At 32.0% G+C, this 5,958-nt stretch overlaps 1 pseudogene; it reads left to right on the plus strand.

Moving 5' to 3' along the window:
- Positions 1–754: 754 nt before the first annotated feature.
- Positions 755–1,329, plus strand: LOC150015769 (small ribosomal subunit protein eS7 pseudogene; annotated as a pseudogene).
- The last annotated feature ends 4,629 nt before the right edge of the window (positions 1,330–5,958 follow it).

Here is a 5,958-nt window from a genome sequence, read left to right on the forward strand (position 1 = left end):
CTATATAATAAAATAAGTTTTACACATTTTAGTGTGATACACTTTTTGGATGAGAAGGTGAAATATTGAATAGGAAAAACACTAAAATTTTCCCTTATCCTTGGGAATACTATGACTATTTGATGCCCCGAGAACTTCAAAACACACGTGTATTGAGGCAAAATATATTTTGAAATTATTGGGAAATAATTTATACATTATAAAAGACAATCTATTCTTAATTTTGACCTGTTAAAGCGTACATTGTATGTTTAAATTTATCCATCAATAAGAATAGATAGTAAAATAAACATTTTAAATAAGTTGCATCATAACATTTATTATATACACTAAAGTAAATAGACAAAACTTAATACTTATTAAAAAATGTAAGTTATTCAATAATTAGAGTAGTGATAGGTTTGTTTCCATATGTGGGACTTCTGATAAAAACCCATGTTTTTTCCATTGAAAAATATTATCTGATTTCTCATTAACTCAGATATGAAATTTTAGAAGTGATAATCATAGAAAGAAATAGTAGAGTTGAATAATTCCACATTGTTTAGTGTATATCTTACATGATTTTTAAGACAACAGAATATAGTTGGAATTTATGTAAATACTTCCTTATTTGATAATTATTCTATATTTGTAATAGTATTTCTCAGTGTTTAAATAGAATATTACATTACTGCTTTTCAGCTGCCGGATATTACGAGCTCTCCTGAATCCTAGGCCTCTTCCTGGGCCAACGTTCACCAAGGAGAAGGCCATGTTCAATTTCAGCACAAGAATTGTGAAGTCTAAGAGTGAGAAGCCAGCCTGGTTCGAGACAGGAATCTTCCAAGGTCTCCTGAGCTGGGGATGAATGTGGGCCCCAAGATCCAATTACGAAAACTGAATAAACGAGTCGAGGAAATTGAAGTTGGTGGCAATCAGAAAGCTGTTATAATCTTTGTTTCTGTTGCTCACGTGAAATCTTTTCCGAAAAACCCACGTCCGGCTAGTACTCGAACTGGACAAAAAAGTTCAGTGGAACATACGTTGTCCTTACTACTCAGAAGATAATTCTGCCTAAACTAACCCAAAAAGCCATACAAAGAATAAGCAGAAACGTCCCAGGAGCAGCGCTCTGACAGCCCAGCATGATGTGATCCCAGAAAACTGGGTTTTCCCAAGTGAAACTGCGGGCATGAGGATGAGCGTGAGCCTGGATGGCAGCCAGCTGGCTCCTAAAGGTTCATTTGGACCAATGACATCGTGGAACACAAGCTTGAAACTTCTGATGTCTATATGGAGCTCACGGGCAAGGATGTTCATTTTGAATTCCAAGAGTTTCAGTTGTAAACAAAAATGACTAAATAAAATATTCACAGTAAAAAATAATATTACTAAGAAGAAACTGTCTTTCTAGAAATAATATTGTTTTCTGTCATTCAGGAAAGTGCTGAGTATAAACCCAAGAGTCAGATGATAACCAGTCTGTGCTACTCACAGGAATATGACACATCTGGTCTACAATTTACCTCCGTCTCTCCTTACTTTACATCACTGCCTATCTGCATTTTATTTTAAACATTGAAGAAATGTATTCCAATGGTCTTAATATGAAGAACAATTAATATTCCATTCTTGTTTAATGATTGTTTACATCCATTTATTCCTTTTATCATTTCTCAGGGATTATTTTTCCCTGCTTTTAGACCATTAAGTAAATTATTACCTGGAGATTTAATTAATTTCCACTTGCATCACTTTTCAGATCATTCATAAAGCTAATGTTAAGTTTGATCCCTGTATCAGCTCCCTTCAACTTCAGTCTATTATTTTCCATTATTTTTTGTTTACTATCCTTCAGTAAATTGTCAATCTTTTTGATATCCTTCAAAAGGCAGATACTATCAGTCATTTTTTCAAGCAAGGTAATATAAAAATATGAAACAACTTTAATTGTCTTGTGGTAATGGATTCTCCGATAGTGAAATTCTATCAGTGGGTAAAAAATTATTTATAGAATAATTTATCACTAATATGAGAAGTGATTACAATCATAATTATTAATCTAATGTTTTTTAGTATTTTCAGCTCTAATAAATATATAATAAAATAAGTCAGAATGTACTTTCAAATTGTATCACGTCATTTACTCTTATTTGTACTAATTCCTGAGTGTAAAGCTAGCTCTTTTTTTTTTTTGAGTTCCAGTTATGAACTAGACCCAACTAGTTCAATGTGTTGTTCAGTTAATCAAAAATATTTGCTAAATTGCTGTATATAAAAAAAGTGTACAATTCATTACATAGGTTCATAAATGGAGCACTCTAAACATAGGAGAAGTCTCTCATCTAGGTCAGAGAAGGGGATGTATTTAAAAATTAAATTTCCTCTGGAAATTTCCTGTAGCCTTCAATCAATATTCATCAGGTTTATCAGTCAAACAATTTTGTTTAATTTATACAATTTTCTAATATCCCCTTAACCATCTGACTTTTCAGATGTATCTTGTTAATTATTAAAACAGGCCTTTCTTTTCCTCTTTCATTGATATAAGTTTTATATGAATTTCTATTTTTTCAGGTTTCTACTTTGTTACCAAAGGGAAGAAAATACTAGTAATATTTAATTTAACTACATTTTAGTAACAATGTTACTATATAATGTTATTATAACATTGATTCAAAATTATACAATAATTTCTGAAACCTAAATTGATGATTTAGCCCGGGCATTGCCAAATATTTTAGTATATAAAATCTATTTTTCAAATGAAATCATAGCAATATCTCAAGATTAAAGCAGAATATTTCTGCGTGAAATAAATTCAAGGAAATGTGGGTGTGGGTCGTCTCCCTCTATCTGCATTTTCAGACTTCCACACTTCTCTATCTCACGCACCCTTAGACAGCTCCAGAGAACTCTAAAAAGGTGAGAAAATCAACTTTGTTTCTTCAGAAAGTGGCATGGAGGTATATGGATTAAGAGATACACATTCAGTGTATATGAATGGCCAATGTCAAGTGTTAGTGGCATAGCAGTTAAACACGCACAACCACACATCCACACACACACATGCAATGTTCTGAAAAGTCTAGAAGTGTTCTGTAGATATAAAATTGCTTCCAAGCAAGACTCTACTGTTAGCTGTGATATGTATTTTTCTAGTGGATCTGAAAATCTCTCATAAAGCCTATTTATAATTAATTTCATATTGTGGTTTAAATATGACATACAAATAATTTTTCTGCTGCATTTATTTTTTCAATAGAATTTAATGTGCTTGATGTGATAATAGGTTTCATATATCATTGGGAAAAAAACTGTTGCTCTAAAATGCTTTGTGAACAAAATTTATTTTCCTCATTCATTTTTTGAGAAACTTTACTAGAAAATCTTAAACTAATACTTCAGCTAATCCAAATAAAGAAATAAAGTATACAAGAAAAGAACACTTTTTTAGAGAGCATCCCCATATCTTTTGAAATGCAAAATATGGAAAATAAACTAATTTTTCATCAAAATGAAATTAAATCAGAAACTATTAATACAATGAGATTATATAAAAATGTACTTCCTTCTTGTATAAAAGTCAAATTACATAGTTATTAATTAGTACTATATTCAATGTCTGTTTAGAAGTAGGCCAGTGATCTCTGGGCCATGAAAATTTTAGTTTTTGAAAGTATATTATAATGTTTATTGAAAGTTAAATACTTCTGTATTTAATATTTGACAAACTAAAAATGTTCCATTACTCTTCATGTCATTTTGTATGTTTCCTTCCTGGATACTTGCTTATTATATTTGACAAGGCTTTGAAATTAGGAGTATTGTCTGTGCAAATGCACATATTTAGCTAACAATTTTAATTATTCAGAATGAAAGGTGAAAAAAATTTGCTCTTAACTGTGGTTGTGATTTAGAAGTGGAACAAATATAATCACGCCATTGAGGGTGACTTGACAGTATTGCTAAATGTAAGATTTTCAGGTTTATTGCAATCTGTGCCTCCTTTGCACCCAGGGAAAATAGGAGCTTCACGGTCTGGAGCTGGTGGTTTAGAAGGAACACGTCAGGTTTTTCTGCCTCATGATTCTTACCATGTCCTGTCAGTGTAGTCTTAAGCATCAAGGAGAGAGCAGTCCCAGAAGAAGGCCGTCGCCCCCCTTTAATCCACTCCGTAGATATTCAAATCTCCTGGAATTTCTTGTCCCAAAGGACTGCTACCAGGGCACTCCGACTCCTGCAAAGATCTGCACATCTCTAAACCCAAGGGTAGCAAGGAGGCTACTGTTGCCAGGGTGGGAGGGGATGTAAGTAAACCGGTGGGGATAGAAAACTGGTGTTGGTAGGGTAGCAGGTGAGAGGAATTTGCAAGCAGTTCCTCCCTTCATATCACATTTCTGCGTTGATATCTAAGGAGCCCAAGAAATACAAATTCACACCTGAACCTCCAGTTTTTTATGAAGATAGTTACCAAAGCAAAAGGATAAAATATATTTTATGTTGTAATTTATTGCTTTAATTTGTAACTGAAATATTTATAAATATGACATGTAAACCTCTGTACTCTGACCCTAGGCACCACAATATTGGACATGAACCTGATTATGATGACAGTTTACAGAGCAATAGAGGAAGATTGAGAATAAACCATCTTAATTAACAATCAATTTAAATAATTGTTTCCATATATTTGTCTTAGTTTGTTTCCTATTTCTAGGTGAGCTAAACTGTAGTCTATGTAGTCTAATATAATGACAAAAATTCACTTTACATGATACTGTATATACAAAAATGTAAAGCTCATAAAATAAGATATTATTCATATATGCCCAGCAGATATTGAGTCAGTCTTGAGAAAATAGATAATTTAAAAATATTTTCTTTAAAATTATTCATAACTTAAAAAAAATTATTAGCATAAGAACTCTGAATTATGATATAAATACTTCTTGTCTTAAAGTGTATACCATAATAGGATTTTTATGATCACGAACTATATATGATTATATTTTCATAGTTATTGTCTGAGCTCCAATTTTATGAGTGATTGATTTTCAAAATGTGTTGAATGCAATATGTTTTCAAGATCCAAGAGTCAAGATGTGATTCATAAAGAATTATAAAGACAAAACAGTCCCTAAAACCAGGTTCCTATATTAGTTATTTCATTAAATGATAGAATATTTTTAATCAATTAGTTTACAGAGGCTAATAGACATATTTTTTAAAAGTATACTCTACAATATATCTATTCATCTTTATCTCCTCAACCAGCGTCAAATGAAGAACTTATTTTTCTGAATATTTCTATGCTAAATAGGTATACTAAGCCTTCTCCATCTCATTAGTTAGTTAATTAATTAATTCATCATTCATGACATTTATTTATTCAACAAATTGTTAATTGCAGCCCTGCTATATATAATGAGACATTGCGATATAAAAACAGGTATGCATACATACATGCACACACACCAGAATATTACATAAGAAAGTTAATAATGTAGATAAGATAGACAAGTAATTGAATTTAAAGTGATGAAACAAACTATACTCATAAACTTTAATTCTATATTTAGTGAAGAAAAAACTTTTGAAAACAAAAGTGAACTAAAAACATTTTCAGATATTGAAAATCTGAATGAATTAATCTGTAGCAGATATACACTAAAAGAAATATTACAGGAAGTTCTTTTTTTTTTTTTTTGAGTTTGTTGTCATTTTATTGATTATATTGTTACAACAGTTCCAATTTTCTCCCCCTTGTTCCCCTCCCCCCAGCACCCCTCAGCAATCCCCCCCAAGTCCATACCCCTGGTTCGTAAAAATTAACTACCCCCCCCCTCAAATATTAGGACCCTTTGTAATCTTGTAAAGGACAATGGGCGAAGGTCTCAAGCTCCTCTAGCTGCTTCAAGCTGGACATGGTCGTCGTCCTACCTACCCTTGGGTCCAGAAAACCCTAATAAGAGT

This window comes from Furipterus horrens, unplaced genomic scaffold (assembly GCF_987537825.1).
Source record: "Furipterus horrens unplaced genomic scaffold, mFurHor1.1.pri manual_scaffold_3, whole genome shotgun sequence".
Classification (NCBI taxonomy): Eukaryota; Metazoa; Chordata; class Mammalia; order Chiroptera; family Furipteridae; genus Furipterus; species Furipterus horrens.